Below are 21904 nucleotides of genomic sequence, written 5' to 3'. Positions count from 1 at the left end.
GAAACAAGTGCCCAGCATTATGGAGCTCACCCACACAGGACAAGATGGTATTTTTCTCATGATCTGCAGGCTTAAGAACACAGAGTTTGTACTTTATTCCTTCTCAAAACTTTTCTCCTTAGTAATCTATATAATTCAATTAGCTAGCACTAGTATCTTTATATTTGCTAAATAAGAAGTTGTACTAGATGGTTTCCAAGGTATCTTCATTTCAAATATGCTGTGCTAGAGTTATTTAGATAATCTGATTATACTATAAAATGAATTTATTCTCTATTAATGATGTGAAGAGCTTTAGGTTCATACACAGTCTCTCTTAGACTTTGATCTTTGAGAAAATAAGGTAATTTTTGACTAATTCTGTGGACACAGCTTCCTTGGATTTAGGTCAAAATTGAATATATAAAGGGTGGACTTTGGAATCCACCGTTACTGAGTTTGAATCCTGGCTCTTTCAGTTACTAGCTGAGCAAGTCATAACTGCTTTGAGCCTCTGTTTCCTCATAGTTCCTATTTCACAGGGTGGTTATGAGTATTAGTTGAAATAAACTATATAAATCACTGAAGTCAATGCCCAGCGGCACCCTGGAACATAGCTTTGCTCCATAGTCAGTCCCTTTTTCATTTCTGGCAACTGTAGCCTTTCTGGCTCTTGCTACCAAAAATATCTTGAACTAATTCAACTTCCTTTCCCCAAGCTGCTTTTTCTTGCATTAAGCCTGTACTTCAATTAACTTGGTATTTTTTCTCCCATTACATCTTTATAGTTTATTTCTCCTTGCTCTCCTTCTTATGTACATTGACTACTTGCCTGCTTTTTCTGAGTCAATTTTTGGGTACTTGTGTTTACCATATGTAATACAGCCTTGATTGCAACAACAAAAAATATGTGCAACTATAACTCAAGTCAATTATACAGAAATATGCTGTTTAAGTCAGAGCTGGACCATAGTTGTTTATGTTTTTGATTTCTGACCATACTGGAAACTTCTTGAGGGCAAGGATAGTGTCTTTAATTCTTGTATTCCCAATATTTATCATGTGCTCTACCAAGAGGAATCTCACAAGCTAACAAGGGGCAAGAGTTTTAAAACAGTAACACATATGATCTACGAGTAGGAAAAGTGTTGAGGAAGAGAAGATGTTGAGGCTTCGTGTAGTAGATACTGGGAAGGCTTCCAAGAACAAATAATGTCTAAGTTTGCCCTTTAAAAAAAGTTCTTGGGGCGCCTGGGTGGCGCAGTCGGTTAAGCGTCCGACTTCAGCCAGGTCACGATCTCGCGGTCTGTGAGTTCGAGCCCCGCGTCGGGCTCTGGGCTGATGGCTCAGAGCCTGGAGCCTGTTTCCGATTCTGTGTCTCCCTCTCTCTCTGCCTCTCCCCCGTTCATGCTCTGTCTCTCTCTGTCCCAAAAATAAATAAACGTTGAAAAAAAAATTAAAAAAAAAAGTTCTTATTTTCTTTTCCTGGAGGAAAGAGGGAAGAAAAATAAATTTTATGCAGGAATAAGAGCTTATGTGTACAAACAGTTGATTGGTGGCAGGAAAGCAGGCGATCAGGTGACAGAAAGAAAGTCTAGAAAGTTAAATTGGGAATGTATTATGAAGGACCTACAAGCTGTTTAATGTTTTGTGTGAATAATCTTCACTTTCCAACATGAATGTATTTTTGTGTTCAAGACAACACTATGTCACAAGAATATGGACAGGAGCTTTTTTATGTGTGAAAAAAGAAATGGTGAGATTTAGCAATCAATGAATGCAAGGAAAAAACAATGAGGGATCATGTCAGAAAGAAGGTCTGAATCCAAGTCCAAGCTGGATTCCATACTTGCTTTATGACCTTAAATAATTCACTTCATCTTCCTGAACCATGTATCCTTTAACATCACTTTCTACCTCTCATTTAAATGTATATGAGTTTAAGTCACTTCTATTGATTATAATTAAAGAGGGCTCCTACTTTGGATGGTTTGGATCTCATGATTTGAAGACGATGGTCTTGTTTAATGAGAAAAATGAATTTTGTACTAGTAGCACATGTAATGTTAAGCCAGAGGTAAGATATTTGGGGAGGAAAGGAAAATGAATAAGAACAATATTGTTCTGGCCAGAAGAAGGTGAAAAGGTCTTCTAAAAATAAAAATAAAATGATGGCTATCAGAAGACTGTAAGAAGGCAGAGATACTGAAAAATCGGTTTAATGGATTTTTGCATTTGGGGCGTAGACATAGACCCATAGACCTGATGAAAAAAAGATGCCAGGGAGTAACCTAACTTCCCTACCCTGTGTGTTGAAAGTTAACTATCTATGACTGATAACTAACCAAAATATGACATGGGAGATGCGATGTGCAGAGGATTTAATAAGAGGATAGCATCAAGTGGTTTACAAAATTTGAGGCCTGCATATTTTCATATGAGTGCTCATATCCCTTGACTTTCTTCTATCACAGAAGAAAATTCTTCTCAGTTCCCCTCCTTCCCTTCCTTCTAAGAATTCTGTTCATGCTGGTGAAGTGTCAGGACTTTGGTAATGTAGACCCAGGGGAATGGAAAACAACTGGAAAAGTGACCTTGGCTGGGGGAGGGGCAGATGACTTACCGAGTGGTAAGAGTTTACTAGAATAAGAGGAAAAGAACAGTTGGGGCGCCTGGGTGGCGCAGTCGGTTAAGCGTCCGACTTCAGCCAGGTCACGATCTCGCGGTCCGCGAGTTCGAACCCCGCGTCGGGCTCTGGGCTGATGGCTCAGAGCCTGGAGCCTGTTTCCGATTCTGTGTCTCCCTCTCTCTCTGCCCCTTCCCCGTTCATGCTCTGTCTCTCTCTGTCCCAAAAATAAATAAACGTTGAAAAAAAAATTAAAAAAAAAAAAGAGGAAAAGAACAGAGATGGGAAGAACAATGGGAAGAAGAAAGGAGTGGGGGATACTTGTGAGGAAAAGACAGGATGAGGAGAGGTCGGTGCTGGAGGTGAAAATGAGAGAGATTCTAGGGCACTGTTTCTGTCCATATTCAATGTGGCTAAGACAAAGAGGAGGGATTCTTCTCTCCCTCTTTTTGGTGTGTTTTGTTTTGTTTTGTTTTGTTTTGTTTTGTTTTGTTTTGAGAAACTAAACAAAATGGGCTTTTTTTTTTCTTTTGTTTGTTTTGTTTTTTAGTGTGTTTTCTCCTTGGCAGCTTTTTTTTTTTTTAATCAAGATTAGGTAAAACATCGCCACAATTTTGTTCTCACATTTCCACCTCCATCACCAACACAACACAGTGAAGAAGTGAGGCTCAGAATTATCCCAGTGTTCAGGAATCTGTGGGCTTCTGTGATTTATGCTCTGTTTATCAGTTGTTCTTGATGTTAAGTTTAACACCAGAAAAATACAGGAGAGGAAGGACGATGGCCGACTAGTATGTGATCCGTATCAGATGGCAGTTCCCTCAAGATGGCCTGATTTCTAGTACATTTCACCTACATGCTGCTCTTAATTCATGTTTTTTTACTTGTGAGGGGTCAGCTCTGCAAAGCAATTTCATATTAACCACAGCAAATTCATGCTTAGGTTCAGAGGAAAAAACTTTTTATTTCAGGCACTATTATGTTTTGGAATAATCTTTGGAGGATGAGAGGTAATTAATCAAGATTCCTATAAGAAATGATAGCAAGTAAACATTATCTGATAAAATGCTGTTAGTTGTCGTTGTTATTTAGGAATTAGTTATAGTTCAACCAGCGTAACTGTTGTGTCATGAAATCATTCTCTGTAAGACTGACTACTGACATATGTGGACATACTTCAGTTGATGTGTCTGGGAACTTGGTGCCACCCCAGGGCTGGGATTTCCACGTCTGTGTGAAGACTTCCTGACATAAATAACATCTTTCATAAGGTGAACTGTATACATTATCTAATGTCCATTTGGGAAACTTTCTTGTGTTTTTACTTTTGGCATTTAAAAAAAAAAAGAACATAGTTTAATAAACCCACATTTATTTTATTGTATTTTAAAAAGGAATTCCCACTGGATTATGTAACGTTAAACATATGGCTACACAAAGATTAGAAAAGCTGTGGCCATCAGGAATAAATATTGGTAATAACACTGATAGAATTTCACACATGCAGTTTAATGTGTGAAAAGTAAGAAAGACTTCCATAGAACTCAGATAAGGAAATAGGCTTGTTTTTTAACAAAAGTATAAATGAAGTCGTTTGTTATTAAAATGGTAGCCTTTGAAATTGGCTTCCTGCTTTCCACAAGAGGAAACACTTTAAGTTAGGTGATTTTTTTTCCCTCTGATGAGAATGAAAAATAATCAAAACAATCTATACACATTTTATTATGAAAAAAACCTTGGAAGAATTCTATTGGTATAAGCTAATGCGAGATGACAATTTGTTTATTAAAAAGTGTTTTTCATGTCCTCTTCTATTGGCCATGCGCAACTGGTATAAACAAAGATCCTGTGTATGGTAAAGGATTTGCATTCCTTTGCATGTTTAGGCATTCTTTAGCAGGACTTATTTTTCTGTTTATCGACAGTACTCCTCAGGTCTTTGTACAATTATGTGTACATCAGCAGTGGCAACGTTTGAGTGGGCAGTAAGGGTTCCTTAGTTAAAGTAGCCAAAAGAATAAAAATATTCATTGTATTGGTTTTGGTGCTTTGGGCCAAATACATTTGCTCCACAAGAGTCCCACTGCACAGGACAAACTGCTATGTTCAGAAGACACGCAGGCAGCTGAAAAGTCAAGAAAAGCTGCACTGGTTTTGTTTGGGGAGGGCCTGGCTTTTCATCTGCCTGGGAAAGGAACAGGCCTTATTGCCAGTTGCCAAGCGTTCTAATGCTGAGAAGTGTGTCAGCTGTGGTTACTCTGGGGATTTGGTTGACAATAAGCACTTTTCCTTGAGAAAATCAGCATAGATGCCACACATTGGAATTGTACAAATTGCTTTTATTTTCTATTTTAACAATTAAAGAATTAAATTTGCTTTTCCTTCTTTTCCCAGCTGTTGCAGCTTCCTTGTTTTTTAGCTCAGATGATGGGCGAAACACACACTCTCTTAAGAGGAAAGCCCACTTTTTTCCTCCTGTGTGGACTTCTTGAGGTCACGTTACTGGCTAACCCTAACTGAATAATGATATTTAGAAGGAGACGTTCAAGGAGAGATGTTTGTGAGTGATGGCCGTGGTGGATAGGAGTGATTAAGTCAGTATTTCAAGGGTATCAGTGTAAATCACATACGTTAGGAAACTTCAATATGCCATTTCTAGGATGTTTTTAGCTGAAAAACTTGGGGCCCTAACCTGTTCCATAGAGAAGTCTTTTTATTCCCCATAGTTTATAGCTGGGAACAAAGTACATATGTAGGAGCTGGATTGGTTGGATTAGTGCACTGTAAGTCAGGCATTAAACAAACCTGACCTTTTCTGTCAATTCATTCCCTGTAACCTTTTACCTCTGTAAGGAGAAGTTCACTTCTGTATTCTCACTGAGTTTGTCATTATGGTAGGGAGCCAAAATTCCCTTCCATGTTACTTAGGGAAAGATGCTAGTAGCTTTTATTCTAGATGTCCAGATCAAACCAGTGTCTCTACCATCTCTTCTTTTACAGAAAGAAGCTAAGCATCTGACCTGCTGCAAATTGTGTTTTAACCACTCCCCTTTGCCCCCACTCCTTTCTTAAGAGCCCAGGGCCCACAGACTATTCATCTTCTTCCTCTGCACTGATCTTTGCTCTCATTACTGAAGGAGGCTTTGTCCTTTTATAATTTCTTTTATGTTGGCTTTACTTGGGAAAGAAATTTAAGAAGCATTTATTGACTATTTCTGTATGTCAGACACTAGGCACTTTACATGCCATTATTTGTCGGGTTCTCTAGAGAAACAGAACCAATAGGAGATATATATATGTATATATACATTATACATATACACAAATCAATAGGAGATAGATATGTACAGGGTTGTATTTATGCATATATGAAATTATTTTAAGGCATTAGTTCACATTATAATGAAGACTGATAAATCCCAAGATATGCAGTTGGCAAGCTGGAGACCCAGGAAATCGATGGGGTGGTTTTTGTCCAAAGGTCAGTAGGCTCAATACTCAGGAAGGATCAGTGTTTTAGTTAGAATCCAAAGAAAGAAAAACACTGATGTCCCAGCTCAAAGGCAGTAAGTTAAGGGGATTTCTCTGTTACTCCAAGGAGGATCTGCCTTTTTGTTCTATGCAGTCCTTCAGCTGATTGTATGTGGCCCACCCACATTAGGGAGGGCAATCTGCTTTACTCAGTCTACCAATTCAAATGTTAATCTCATCTAGGAACACTCTCATAGATACACATAGAATAATATCAGACTAAATATCTGGGCACTCTGTGGCCCAGTGAGGCTGATACTTAAAAGTAACCATCACACATGGTTTACCTAATTTAATCCTGGCCAAAATAAAGCCCAAAACTCAATGAGGTAAATACTATTGGTTATTATCACCAAATTTAATGATTAAATGTATGATTTCTATAGTGAGATTGCCCTTAGTCAAATTCCGTCGCCCCCGCTTGCTGTCTAACAATAAGCAAGTTACTTAACCTCAGTTTCCTCGTGTCTAAATTGGGGATGATAGTATTACATACCTTGTTGAGTTATTGCAAGAATCAAATGAAATAATACATATAAAACACTTAGCTTTGAGGACTGGGACATAGTGTAGTACTCAGTGAAGGCTAGCTACTTTTTATTTGCACAAGGAAATAAAGGTTCAGGGAGATTGAGACCCTTGCCCAAGTCACATAGCTAGTAAGTGGTGAAATGAGGCATTTAGTCATTCTTCTCTGCTAACCTCTATTTTGCAGGGAAGCAGTATAATGTCATAGTTAAGGCTCTGGTGTTAGACTCCGTGAGTTCAAATTTTGATTCTTTGACTTACCGAGAAACTTTAGGCAAGTTGCTTAACTTCTCTATGTCTTAGTTTCCTCATCTCTAAGATAGGAATAAAATAGTATCCTTCCCAGACTAACAAAGAATCAAAAGATTTCTAGGGATATTGCTTTCATCTATAAACTTTAAGTGATAGAATTTCAGCCACAGGAAGACTGTAGAGGAGAGATTTCTTCAGTTGCCTTCAAATTATCCCAGCTGTTCCTAAGATGGGTAAGATTTATGAAATCTAGAAAAGTATTAAAAGCACATTAACATATTATAGATAGCATTGCTTTGAAACAAATTTCTTAGAAAACTTGTTTTTTTGAAAGAGAGAGAGAATAAAAGTAATGTTTTTCGTTCAGAATAATTGCATGTATCCTCCAAATGAAGTTGAAACCAATGGATGGGAGGTGAAAAGAAGTCAAGGAGGAGTACATTGTGGGATGAAAATCCTAGGACCTCATTTTGTAACTCTCTTGCGTGTTTAATAGAGGCCATGAAAGATCCACTATCTGGGACCAGATATTTCTCTCTCCACTATATAAGACAAGAAGGCTCAGAATTTCAGAATGTTGTATCTGATTCGTCATCTGTCAACCAAAAGCCGCTGAAAAGGCAAGAGCCCTGGAGAACTGTTTTCCTACATATGTATTTGTTTTTAAACAAATGTGTTTGTTTGAAGGTCTAAACACCATGGAAATGGGCACCATGGAAATGCATAGTTGGGGGGGTAGAAGCCCTAGAAGTATTGACTCAATCCTTGATCCTTCTGTGTGATGGATTAAATGCCACATGCTTCAGTTTGCTGTGTGTGGGGTCCTTCAGCACAATTTATAATAAACAGCAATCCTGTATGAAGGACATAAGAAACTTACTGACTTTTTTTCAAGAGATTAATGAGAGGTTGGTTGTCATCTGGATGTTGCTTAGGCAAAGAGCACTCCAGAGAAAATCATTGTGTGTCTTATTTCCCCCTCACTCCAAAATATTTATTTACACTTGAAATCAGGTTAAAATTAATATTAAGGGTAGCCTTGAAGGGGAAACATAAAACCCATGTGCAGGTTGAGGGGAATGTGGAAACAATGGGGAAAAATGGGAGGCACCTTCTTGCCTGAGAGTGGGGGGAGAAACCGGAAGTGAATTGCGTTTCATCGTCACCACTTTTGTATTCTCATTGATTTGTTTTTAACTTTAACTCCTGAAGCTGGTGGTGGAAACCTTCCTTACCAAGTTTCTCTCTGAGTTACCTACCACCCACCTGCCTCCTACAACTTGGAATCTTCTGCAAGTAGGCAATAGTTGTAGATATTGTTATGTGAAAATGAATGGAATCAGATGAAAATTTTGTGGGTAAACATCAGATGAAAATGTCTTCTCTGGTATGAGATAGCAGTTACTTTATCATACCCTTTTTATTTTCATAGAACTATTAGGATTATTTATTTACTTATTTGTGGCAATTGACATGAACAACATTACTCAAAGAAAAAAAAATACTTAAGAAATAGGAGACCAGGAAAGAAAATGTAATTGTGTCTAGAAACCTTTTTGCCTTAGCTAAATAAATAAGAAATGATAAGACGTACAATACAATAAGAGATGAGAAAGACTGAGGTTCAAGCAGACTGCTTTATTTAATTCCATTTAATTTTATTGGGTTGAATTTGATAGAGACAATGTCAATGGACATGTACAGGGAGATTAGTAGAAGCATGCCTGAGGCTGTTGTATCATTGACATAAATGTGTGTAAACAGAAAGGGAATGTTGAGTAATTCTGTATACGAGAGTAATTTTTAGATATCAAATTTCAGTATTACAAATGCACAGGAGAGCAGGTTGAAGCAGATCTGTTACCTGTATTTAGTTCTTGATTTCAATATACTGAAAATCAAATGTAATTTTTAAAATTTTCTTCATTTGCCAAAAAGTACTTAGAATGTTTTGCCAGCATTGCTGAATTCCCAGCTAAAACATATATTTCAGCTTTATTTTTGGAGGAGGAACCTAAAGTAGGCTGCTAGAAATGGTTAAACGTCAAACTTAGGTTGCCTTGGACCCCTTGGTTTTCTTACAGAGCTCAGTCCATAGCATATGTGAAGAGTCAGTTTACAAGTAGAAATATGTGCAAAGGCTTAATTTTTAAAATTTATTTTTCATGTTTTATTTTATATTTGAAAGAGACAGAGTGCAAGCAGGGGACAGACAGAGAGATGGAGACAGAACCTGAAGCAGGCCCCAGGCTCCAAGCTGTCAGCACAGAGCCCGATGCAAGGCTTGAACTCATGAGCAGTGAGATCATGACCTGAGCCAAAGTCAGGCACTAAACTGCCTGAGCCACCCAGGCATCCCTCCTTTTTTTTCCTCATGTTTTATTTTATATTTTAGAGAGACAGAGAATGAGCAAAAGCTTAATTTCATGTAAAAGTAAAGCCAAAAAACTGAGATTGTTTTAGAGAAACCAGACATCTCAAGTGGATTATCAGAGTGAAATTAATTCATTTATGCATACTCCTCAACAAGCTATACTTTGGTCAGTTATGCTTTGAGAGAATTTGTGTAGTAGAAGGAAGTAGCACATGTTATAGTCCCAGAGGGTGAACACGCGTGAGACTGCCAACCTTCGTAGCAATAACTTTTCTAATTAGTCCATATGTGATAGGGAGTTGGGAAGACCTTATTTGTCTTATATTATTTTGTGTACTTATTTCTTTTCATTGAAATGGTGTTATCCTTAAATTTATCTATTAAGAGCTGCATCTGGATTCCAATTTGGGACAGCCCAAATGAAGCTGAAGACTTGTATAGATGAAGCTGAGAATTGACAGTATAGGTAGGTAAAATAGATGACTCATACCTTCCAGAACTCACCCTCATGCCTAAATGGTCTTCCATGCGTTCAATTTGTCTAGGTAATTGTCAGATAGCCACTCCATTTTATGGAGATATGTTTTAATTAATCAGTACACCTACATTTTGCTAAAGTTTCCTTATGGGCTGAATTATCATAACATTAGCAAGTTAGGATAGTAAAATGGTAAACACAAACAAACAAGAATCACTGGTTTACAGAAAGTTCTTGCCTTGTAATTACATTATATACAAAGATATCCTCCTCTCAGACACATAAACAATAATTTAAGCTCTGCAGCAACAAGCACCTTGTCTTTATTTCTAGAACCTCTTACAATACCTGGCATATAGTGTGTGTTCAACAAATGTTTATTAAATAGATGAACTCTATTATAAAAAGACTCATTGTAACCCTAGATTTACCTACACATTAGGTCAAGTCAAATCTCTTCCTTTTTCCCCCATTTCCAAGAGCAAGCATTTGTGTAGGCTGTTCCCAACATACAAACAGGTTGTGTTACAAAATCTAGACAATTGAGTCACTTGGAACCAAGGATTCTTCTGTCACTCATACATTGATCACAAGTATTGATTCACCGTACATTCTGGCCTGGGCACAGTCCTAGTTCACAGTGGTGAGCAAGAAACAAAGTCCTTGTGTACTCTAGCTCTTAGAACAGTGTCCAGCACATATTGAATGCTCAGTAATTGCTAACTGCTCTTTTTAAAGATTGACTCTACTATTTTCAGGGATGTTTATTCAGAGCCCTTAGCCTCTATGCTGAGTTATCAGCATATGCTATTTTAGGTATATTCTTACTTTATTTCATTAATCTTCCCTTTCAAAAAGAAAAAAGATATCTCTCTTTATTATTATTATTATTATTATTATTATTATTATTATTATTGCTGTTTGGTGTTGGCAAGCTATGAGCCCTTCCATGTTATTCTCACCTGAAAATAATGAAGATGTGATCATCTAATTCACATGGAGAACACAGCAGAACTTAGTAAATTAATGTTTGCATAGTGCTTAGAAATGTGAGGTTAAATTTGCTAAGAGAAATATACAGAACTATTATTGCCGCTAAAATTATGATAGACATTTTTTCCTCTACCAAAAAACACCTCAGTTAATTGGTGTTCATATTTTAAAAGTTGAATGTACCTTAAAGAAAATGTTCAATGTATATCTAAGGAAAATAAATAAAGATCATGCCATTTCATTATTATGTGATATAAAACATGTCTAAGAAATCACTAGTTTGGGGTCAGTATATAATATTTAGGACTTTATGATTCTCTGGTCTGGACAGATGGATGATTGCTTCTTCTAATATAAATGACAGGTGGCAGCTCTGGTGAAATGGTTTCCAAAATCTGCTTTTCGCCTCTCTTCTTTAGCTGTTGTGGTCTTGGACTAAACTTGGAGTAAGGAGGGCTTTTGTTTGATTTGTTGTTGTTTTGTGGGGTTTATTTGGTGTGCGTGTGTGTGTGTGTGTGTGTGTGCGCGCGCATGTGTGTGTGTGTGCATGTGTGGGTCTTGTCAGCCCTTTGGTTAACTCCATCCATTCAGTGGTCTAACCAAAATGGCAGACCATAAATGTCCCACAGCAACAGGCTGTGATTTTAAACCAGGTCTGAAGACACTCTTCCCAGAATAGTGATTCTTCCATGTTTACTTCAAACATTGTCTAGACTGTGAAGGATCATTGTATGTGATGCTCTCTCTTCAGCAGATGGAATGAGTTTAAATTGGAAAATTCAAAGCTGAGTATCTTAGTTGTAAGTTTTATTTATTTGACAAATATATAGTGACTACCCACCATGTACATTAGGCACAGTTCTTGGCACTAGTGATACCACAGGGAATAAGACAAGTCTGGCTCACCAAGCTTATATTTTAGTAGAGAAGACAGATAAGAAGCAAGTAAATAGATAATTTTAGGAAAGAATAAATACAATGAAGAAAATCAAGCAGGGTATGGTAGCAAGGGTGGGGCGTGGCAAGCTCTTTTAGAATATTAAGTTCAGTGTAGATTTCCTGAAAAGGCAATTTTAGAAGATACCAGATAAAAGAAAGAGAGTGAACATGCCAATCTCTGGAGAAAGAACATTCTAGGCATAGGTAAAATAAAGTTTTCAAGCCCTGAGGTGGGACTTGGCCTGGCATGTCCCAGGAAAGAAGGAATACTTTATGACCTTTGACAACCTCTAAAATCCTGAAGAGCCAGGTAGAAACTGACCCATATGATGTACACTTAATTTTCCTTATACAACCTTATATGGCGGAAGACATTGAGGCATCCTTACAATGTGAGTTCCAGTCTTAGATTTTAAGGTGTCTTCATGCTATTTTTGATTTTAGTAAAACCATAGAAGGATTGAATGCCTTGTCTGGTGGCACAAGACCAAATCTCTCCTAGTAACACCTGAAGTTTACTACTCCAAGAGTGCTTTGAGAAGTAATGCCACAAGACAGTTAATGCACATCCATGAGAGATGCAGGGTGACTGTAGGGCAAGAGAGATGAATGAATGCACACCTGTAGGTGCTCTTTTATTTTTTAGCCTTTCTCCACTTAGAAAACATCTACCCTCATGATCACCTATAAGCACCTTCTGCCCACTGGTTGAACCGATCTTGTTAGATGCAGGAGTATGAGGAGCGTCTGTTGTAATGTTGTAATCCATAATATTTTTCTGCCTCGGGAAACCTCTGCTTGTTCTGAAGATACTGACAAATCTTATATTATGGCACCCTTTCTTAAAAAGTTTATGAAGATAAAAGAAAATTAAATTTTGACATACTTGGAGTTGCTATCTCCTCAGTGGAAGCCTATGGCAAATCATTTTGTAAAACACATAATCAGATCCTCACTTTGACATAATTTCAGAATTTTGTATATATGGTATTCACAGTGGAAAGAAATTTTTCTCCAATACCTTCTATAGTATTGGAACATGAAAGGCGAGTTAGTCCCTTATCCTGTCTTGTCTGTTAAAGATTATTCAAAGCCTCAGACTTGAATCTAGATATGTAGAACCAACCGCAAGCAGATGATGCCTGTTAGTGACATTGTAGTTGTGAAGTTCAGTTTGAACCTTTGCTTTATCTAATTCCACTGTCATTTACTCTGTGCCTTTATAAAAATAATTGGAAAAAAAATAGTTCTTCACTGACTATTGCAGTCTTTTATGAAAGACTACCTTCCCAAGGTATAATACAGACTACAGTGTGGAATATTGGAGGCTGTTGTAGGACTGTTTGGAAATAGCTTGATACCTGAAGGATAGTTCTAGACTCCAAGGGAAAAAAAAAAAGAATGCCATAAGAATTCATTCCTCCTCTAACTCAGTGCTTTGAGTAGTAAAAGCATATGGATTCTGAAACAAAAATATGATTTCCTTACTCAAAGTTAAATACCACCTCCCCCAAATTAAAGAAGAGAGGGTGGGGGGAGGGTGAAAGGAGGAAAGAATGGGGAAGAAAATAAGGAAAGAAGGGGAAAAAAGGGGAAGAAAAGGAGAGAGGGAAGAAAAGAGAGGGAGGTAAAAAGGGACAAAGAGGAAGAATGATTCTTTTGACATGTAAAATGTTTCTGTTAAATTCTTCATTTTCTGTTTTTTCTTTAAAAATATTGTTTTGTCTCATTATAAAACCTTGAAAATTTAAGGCTGACTGGTATACTGTAAGAAGCACTAAGTAAATGCAATTTCTATTTTTAATAATGATAGCTCAAATTTCATGTGAGCTCACACCAGCTCTCCAATGTAATTAAGTTTATGGCTTTCTTAGGCACTTTCAAATATCCACAATGTGTAGTTAACGATATTTTTTTTTTTTTTTGGATAAGTATTAGGACACCACAATGGTGATGCTGTAGCAGCTGGTATCTATACTAAAGTAGATGCAACCAAATAATGGAAATCACAACATATTTTGTCTAAAAAGGCTCATGACAGAGAAGCCCTGTTTGAGCATAATTTCCGAAGTGATAAAGGGCTGACGTATTTGAATGAAGAAAAGGGGTGTGAAGCAAAGACTGTACTTTGAGACTGCAGATCGCCTCTGAACAGCACAGGTATTCCCATAGGGCTCAAATGTAAGTTTGTGGTAAGGAGTGTGTATTAGAGATTAGACTACTAGCTCCTAAAACAAACATGATGGCCCATGATTTCTTTTAACATCAGAGAAGAAGAAGAAGAAGAAGAAAAAAAAACACAAGTAGAAACTGCAGGTGCTCCCTTTTTATTGCACTGTGTAAAGAGAAAATGTAAAATGGACAAGCTTTCGACAATCATGTTCTCTTCATCAAGCTGTTATTGTTATTTTAGTGAGTCCACTAAAAAGAATTATCTAGAGCTTCTTGTTTTTACTTCTTTGTGTACTTGATGAATATGATTACCATTTTTACCTCATGTATTTAAACCCCTCTGCCATAATCCCATATTCTGCCTAAAAGCCATGTCTGTGGGAGCTTTTGCTCCTGCAGTAGTTTTTAGGGATATGACTGCATTTAAGCAGGTGCAGTAAATGCACTTTTGGCTATTTTCACTGTTGTGTGCAAGTGCAAAACGTCTGACATAATTAAGCTGAGATTAATAGAGACTATTAGTAAAATAAGCTTGTTTTATGAATGAAGAACTCACACTCATTCAACATAGCCTTTCTTTGACAAATGCACTGCATTCACTTATGTACCACTGAATTGCATGCCTGGAAAGTGAATAAACATTTGTCAGGCTACCTTCCAGAGTTTTCCATTAACCATCTTCTAATTCCCTTCTTGTGGTCTGCAAAGGGAATCCAATTTTATTTTTAAATGGAACAAAGGGATTGGCCTGACACTACAAAGGCCAGTGATTGTCAGAATCACAAGAAATCTTTAGTTAATTTTGATCCTGAATTGTTCTTAGTCCTGTATTTTTCTCACTTTAGAATTTAAAGCATCCTATTCAAAATGGCCACCATACAGAGGAGGAGGGAGCAAAGGAAAATAATAAAGAACAGTGGCAACTGAGTTGATGCTGTATAAATAAGCACATTTGCTGTGTCTCTGTTCTGCAGTCTTTATGTCCCACTGATGAGAGAACTGGTTTGAGATGTAAATTGCTTCCCTTTGATTGAACCAGGGAGGAGATGTCATGTAACTCATCTCATCAGCATAGAGCATTGTGCGCCTTTGGTGAATTATAGGATAACAGAGCTAGGAAGAATTCCTTAACCTCTCTCTGCAGCCCTGTTCCAGTGTTTAATAAGCACCAAAGGGAAGTACTTCCCTTCAGTTCACCTGACTACTTTCTGGGGTTTGAGCTCATTTCTTCTGACCCTGTCCTTAAATATTTTGTAAAGGATCACTGGAAAATACCATGGTTTTAACTTGTAACGTGTATCCTATAAGTTGTGGGGAGGTTTTTTTTTGTTTTTTGTTTGTTTGTTTTTTGTTTTGTCTGCTTATTTGTTTTAGGTAAAGAGCATTGAAAAGATTGCTTTGGAAAATGAGAAAGGGGATGAAGAAATAAACGAAAGGCAATCTTTTCCCTAGTGTGTCTCACTTAGCTAGCTTCAGGATAAACCTGGAGGGGCAGCTCTCCAGAAACCGAGAATAGAGGAGGGGTTAGGAGTAGGCGTGGACACAGGGGTAGGAGCTGTGGTATGCATGAGATGGTGTGTATATGAGCAAATAATTACCAACAGAATTTAAAACAAAAGAATTGGAAATAGGCCCGCAATCAATCTAGCCTGGTATCTCAAGAAACAGGGGACTATGGATATATGTGTAAGAAATTCGGGGCAGATATCACAGCCCTATCATGACAGCACGGCCTTTTCTTCCTCCCCTTCTATTAAGTCTACATTTTGAAGGTGGATGGTGCTGACTCATAAATTAAATTGGAGTAATGCATACAGTGTATATATATTTCTGTCACTTTGTCTCAAATTAAACACGAACCTTCTCCCCTGACAAGATGATAGAAAAGTTAATTGCTCGCCCTGGCTTTAAATTGGAATTTGAATTTGCAAAATGCTAAAGGTTTATGAGATCTAAATCATGAGGAGCTTAAATTACATTCCTGTGATAAAATATTAATAAATCAATTAAAACATAAGCCGAGTATAATATTACTTTTTTTTTTGTAGGAACCTTGAACACAATAATTCATTAGGGTGTAGTGCAGTAACAATTATTGTATCTTTTTTTAATTTTCTTTTTATTAGTTTTTTTTGATAAATACATCATCAGATAACATTCCACATAGTGGATTATCATTGCCCCGATGCAGCATCCAGAAATTCTGTTGCACCCCTAAACAAGAGCTCCCAGCCTAAATTATCTGCTATTGCTTATCCTTGTTAGCATCAGCTGCTTCTTTTACTGAAGGGGTACTTTCCTCTTGGGAACATCTGTTCAATGCCAACTCTGCCATTTTGTGGTTTCTGAATCTCTCCTGTAAAAATGGGCATGATCATAATAATGCTACCTCAGAACTGGCATGAGGATCAAATTAGATAATATATGTGGAAACCACTTATAGGTGGTAAAGCACCATCAAACGTTAATTATTACTATTATGAATTGGGAAACTTTTACCCCTAGAAGACCTCTTAGACATCACTTAATAACCACCTCCATCGTTTGAAGTATGAAGGATCACATAGCCAGAGAGGTTAAGCCACTTATCTGAGGCCACACAGCCAGATAGTGAAATTGTTGAAACTAAATCAAGATTCCTAAATCCCAGCTCAGGGTGTTTTCCACTCTCCACCTTCAGAGGCCTTATGGAAATGTTAGGAGGGTCACATCAAGTTTGGGATGTTATTTGCTCTCCACATTGTTTTCCTTTTGAAGTTGTTTTTTTTTTTTTTTTAACTGAGTAAACATTAGTAATTTTAGGAGTAATTTTCAAAGGGACTTGGTGGCACATTTCCCCAAAGCTGTCAGGAAGGGGTTCATTTGACTAAGGAGAAACTGCCTTGTCCTGCTGCTCCCCAAATGAGGACTCAGCAGTATGCCTTCCTTTCCTACAGGTTCTGGAGAAAGCCTCAGATGAGAGAAGGTAGTGGCCTTCCTTTTTAAATATTTCTCCCATGTAATGATGGATGAGGATGCACCCATAACCCATTTTATCTCCTTTACCTTCTTCCTGCTCTATGGCCCTGGCCTGTGGTTTTCCTGTCCTGCTTTCCAACCCCAAGTCCCAAGAATCACCAGGATTTGCCTTTTATTTATTTTGAAAATAAAGAGAACCACCTCTTTAATACTGAGGAGACCTTTTCCAAATAATAATACTTGGAAAGGAAGAGATCCATTTCTTCCTCTGATGCTAACGTAAACCTAGCTCAACAAGGTATCAGCAGATCAGAGAATAAGAGACTGAGTCCTACTTCTGTTTTTCCTGGTGGCATGGGATTTGAGATCTGACAAGATTTCATCATTCCATCTTTGTTTCCTCTTCTTGCCAATAGTAATAACAAGACCAGTCTATACTAGTATGTTGAAGACCTCCATTAAATGATTATGAAATGTTTGCAGAATGACTATATGTATATATATGTGTGTACATATATATATATATACACATATGTGTATGTGTGTGTGTATATATATATATATATATATATATATATATATAATATTCTGTGCTCTTCTAGGAATCAGAATTAATGAGCTCAGAGTAGATAAATTCTGTCGAATCTAGAACGCTCACATATATAATGATTACTTAATAGTGTTATAGTTTTTACAGGATATCCAATGCATTATAAACAGAGACCATATGATCTTTGTCCTGAAGGTTAAAAGTAGAATATATGATTTTATAAGAGAAAAAAAGTTAGTTAAGACAAAAGCTGTTAACTGGAACAGAGATACTTTTGTAACTCTAAAATTAGTCAAGGACATCAACAAAAAGTAGATCTTAAGGAAAAGTAGATTCTATGGTGCCATTTAGAAATAAGTGAAATGGTTCATGGAATAGAAAAGCTGTTGATCAAAGCATGGGAATAGATTAGTTGTCAAGTGTCATGAAATCTCAATTAAGAACATAGAAATAAGCAAAATATGCTTTTAAGAAAGCAAATGAGATTTGATAAAGTCCAAGAACTTTTACACTAGATAGCCCTTGAGGGAATCTCTAATTTTAAAATCTATTTATGGATCCAATACTGTGTACCAAACCTTGTGTAGATATTGTCTAATTTTTCTCATAACAATACTCATTACTTTCATTTTATGGATGAGGAAACAGATTCAAGGATATTAACATAAGCACAACTACAAAACACCAGGATTCAAACCATGTCTGTCTGACTCCAAAGTTTCTTTCTCTTTTTATTAGTACTATCTTCTGTAGCAGATTTAAGGCAACAAAAAACACAAAGAAACAAACAAGAACTATATAAATGTGCTGGGGAAAAGGAAGCAGGAAAAGAGAAGTGTTGTTACTGGAGGTAGACTCACAGAAAGCAGTGAGAAATGAAATGGTAGTTCAGAGCTTAGATGAACAATTAGAAAAAGTGCACAAAAGGGCTGCAAAATCATATCATATTGTGTAGGATAAACTACCCCAGTGTAATGGGGTACCTGGGTGGCTCAGTTGGTTAAGCGTCCAACTTCAGCTCAGGTCACAATCTCATGGTTTGTGGGTTCGAGCCCTGTGCTGGGCTCTGTGCTGACAGCTCAGAGCCTGGAGCCTGCTAAGGATGCTGTGTCTCCCTCTCTCTCTGCCCCTCCCCCCACTCATGCTCTTCTCTCTCTGTCTCAAAAATAAATAAAACATAAAAAAAAGTCCAGTGTACTTACTTCAGTATATTTTCACTTTATCAAGTTATTTCTCTATTTTAAAAAATAGGAAATTATTTTAAAGATTTTTACCTAACATTTAAAAGGAAGCTGTTCAGTCAACTAGAAAACTTACTTTCTCCTGTTATTCTTCTATTATAGGGGGGAAAAAGAGGCATTGCAGTAGCAAATTCAAGAGATTGAAGCAACTCAAACAACTTGATCACTCACCCACATGAGATAATTTTACAGCTACTAATTGGGGTCCTCTATTTCCTTCCTACAACTACCATATTACTTGTCATTCTACAATCACAGCTTCATTTCATGGCCTCATCTGGAAGTCCAAGGTTTAGCGTAGGGTGTAAAGTTCCCTATTTAAATGCAAATATTCCTATGAAGGGAGACATGCAATGGTCAACTAATGTGAATACTATGTTTGACAACTTACAATGGATTAGTCCAGTTTTGGGGACAGAAATGGCCAAGAACTTAATTGAGGAAAAGGTTGGAGAGGAGCTAAGAAGTGAAAGTTCTGCTTTTGCCCATTAAGAGGACATATAGGAAAAAAAATTTAATCCCATTTTATATCTTCTTATGCAAACCCCCCCAAGAAAACAAAGTATAATGACACACATGAAAACCCTCTTCTTTAAAAGGTAAGAATAGGGGCGCCTGGGTGGCGCAGTCGGTTAAGCGTCCGACTTCAGCCAGGTCACCATCTCGCGGTCCGGGAGTTCAAGCCCCGCGTCGGGCTCTGGGCTGATGGCTCAGAGCCTGGAGCCTGTTTCTGATTCTGTGTCTCCCTCTCTCTCTGCCCCTCCCCCGTTCATGCTCTGTCTCTCTCTGTCCCAAAAATAAATAAACGTTGAAAAAAAAATTTTTAATTAAAAAAAAAAAGGTAAGACTAATCCCAAATCACAAAACATGGAATACTATGAAATTTAGATCTAGTCAAGGGGGGGATGTTGAGAGTAAATGAAATACATGCAGAAGGCAGAAGCTTCAAAAAATAGAAAGATCCGAAGGGACACATGCTACAATTACTTACATGGACCAGGAAAGCCTAAGGCCACAAATGGTCTCTGGAAGTATCTGTGAGCCTCATTCTACAGCAGAGGTTAACAGAGTAGGCAGCAGTGAATGAGAAACCAGAGTTAGCATGTGAGGGTGGCAAGGTGGAGATAATAAACCACATCAGCTTAGCCATGTTGATCACATTGAGGAAAAGAAAAGGAAACACTAAATCATGACTCATAAGATGTGTAATGCACAAGACTTCATGCAAATCTTTTTAGGCTACTGTTAACCTAAGTGGGGAAATCAGTGAGCAGAGGCATATCCCTTGAACAATGGACGTAGTGTGGAGTTAGTGAGAAAGCTGTAATGTGCTAAGAAATATGGCACCAAAATGAAACTCCCTACTCCTGCAATTTACCCCCCCCAGCCTTTCTTATTCAGCAAACAGCTGATAAAATTAACTGACTGAAAAATGAGAAATAATCAAAAAGAAACCAGCATTGGACCCATGCTTACCAAATTATAAGACAAAAGTAACATTAGGAAAAGCAGATTATGATATATACTAGGAGATTATACCAGAAAATAATAACATGTTTTTCATAGTAGCAAAGAAATGGAAGAAATTGTAGCTTCTTTAAAATAAGAAGTCAAAGATTAGATATATAGGATCAAAGAGATAAGATAACAAAAAGGGAAATAAAATGAGCTGTGAGAAAACAGGAAAGAAATGGAAGAGAAAAATAAAACTGTCTTAGGACAAAGAGCCATTTTAGATGCAGAAAATAGAAGGAAAGAACTTCTAACAATACCACCAGAATTTTGGGGAAGAAAAATAAAACAAAGAATTTAAAGTAGTTTTAAAATGACGGGACAAAGTGATAATTATGATTGGCAACTCATATATTAGACAAAAACATTATCTCCCTAATAAATCAGAGCTCCTGCAAATTGATAAGACCAACAACTCTATAGGAAAACTAGCACAGGATATTCAGATGGCGCTTAAACATACTAATAGATATTTAATTGATATATAATAAGAGAACTAAAGATTAAAATATGCATGATAAGAGAAATGAATTAGAAATATATCAAGATGCATTTTTCATCTATCAAAATGCTAAAAATAACTTCAAATTGAGGTAAATATGATAATATCTACCAAAATAACGAGTACATGTTATTACTTGTTGTGACCTATCAGCTCTGGTTTTAAGAACTTATTCCACATGAATAAAATAATATATGCACAAGATTATTCACTACAGCATTGTTGTTGGAAATATTAGAAATAAGGTAAATGCTAGTAAGGAACTAGATTAATTAACTATTGGATATCCTTCCAGTATATATATTTTAAATGAAAAATGCAAGATGTGGAGCAGTGTGTATAATGTAACAATATATATAAAGAATCTATTTTTGTTTTCATTGGCATATCTGTTTTTTAATTTTTATTCTTATTTTTGCATATCTGTTTTTTAGAAAGCAAAGTAATAGCAGTGGTTATCTGTCAGAAAATGGTGTAAGAACTGGATTGACAAAACAGGATGAGAGAGACTTTTTACCATATATCATTTCACATATTTGTATTTTGGAATAATGTGAATGTGTTATCTATTAAAAGCGAATGGATGAAAATTTTATGTTATACCTATGAAAGGCAAAGGAAATATAGGGACAACTGATATTTGTGAAAGAAAAAAAAAGAACAGAACAAATGGAAAACAATTTGTTTTCAGTATGTAAAAGAATACAATTTTTATGGAATAAAGGTAGTCCTGAAAGGGCACAATGTATCCTAGGAAAGTGTGGTGCTGAGCAGTAAGAACTGAGACCTATCTTGATCAAGTTACAGAACGTCAAGGCAGAGCAAGGAAACATGGAAAGCCTACAGGAAACAGTATCCAAAAGGGAGAGATTGGATTTGCCTAAAAATTTTAAACTGCTAGAGTTCAGAGACTGTAACACCATTACCTATTCTGGTAAACAAACAAAGCAAAATAGTGAATGATAAATTTTGGTTACTGAAAGATTGAGAGAAGCCATGACAGATAAGTGGATTTAGGTGACTCAAAACTAGACTTCTCACTAAACAGTGGGAGTGGGTGGGGAGTATATCACAGATTGGAATGTAAGTGGTATAAATCTTGATGACATAGACATCATAACATGACAGAACCTGAGAAATTTGGAAGGAGAAGAGGAAATAGAAGGAGGAAGGAGTGCATTGATTACCTGTGTTTCATAGTAGAGAATAAGGGATCAATACCATCAAAGCTGGCAAACTACATAACAGATGTGGGTGTGTTCTCTAAAG

General features: G+C 36.9%; 1 protein-coding gene across 14 annotated transcripts in view; it reads left to right on the top strand.

Annotated features, from left to right (window-relative positions):
• ZBTB20 (zinc finger and BTB domain containing 20) overlaps positions 1-21904 on the top strand; it is a 774657-nt gene that overhangs the window by 231152 nt on the left and 521601 nt on the right. The window lies entirely within an intron of this gene.

This window comes from Herpailurus yagouaroundi, unplaced genomic scaffold (assembly GCF_014898765.1).
Source record: "Herpailurus yagouaroundi ecotype Mexico unplaced genomic scaffold, PumYag 162, whole genome shotgun sequence".
Lineage (NCBI taxonomy): Eukaryota > Metazoa > Chordata > Mammalia > Carnivora > Felidae > Herpailurus > Herpailurus yagouaroundi.
Note: the sequence above shows the minus strand (reverse complement) of the source record. Positions and strands in the feature narration are given on the sequence as shown.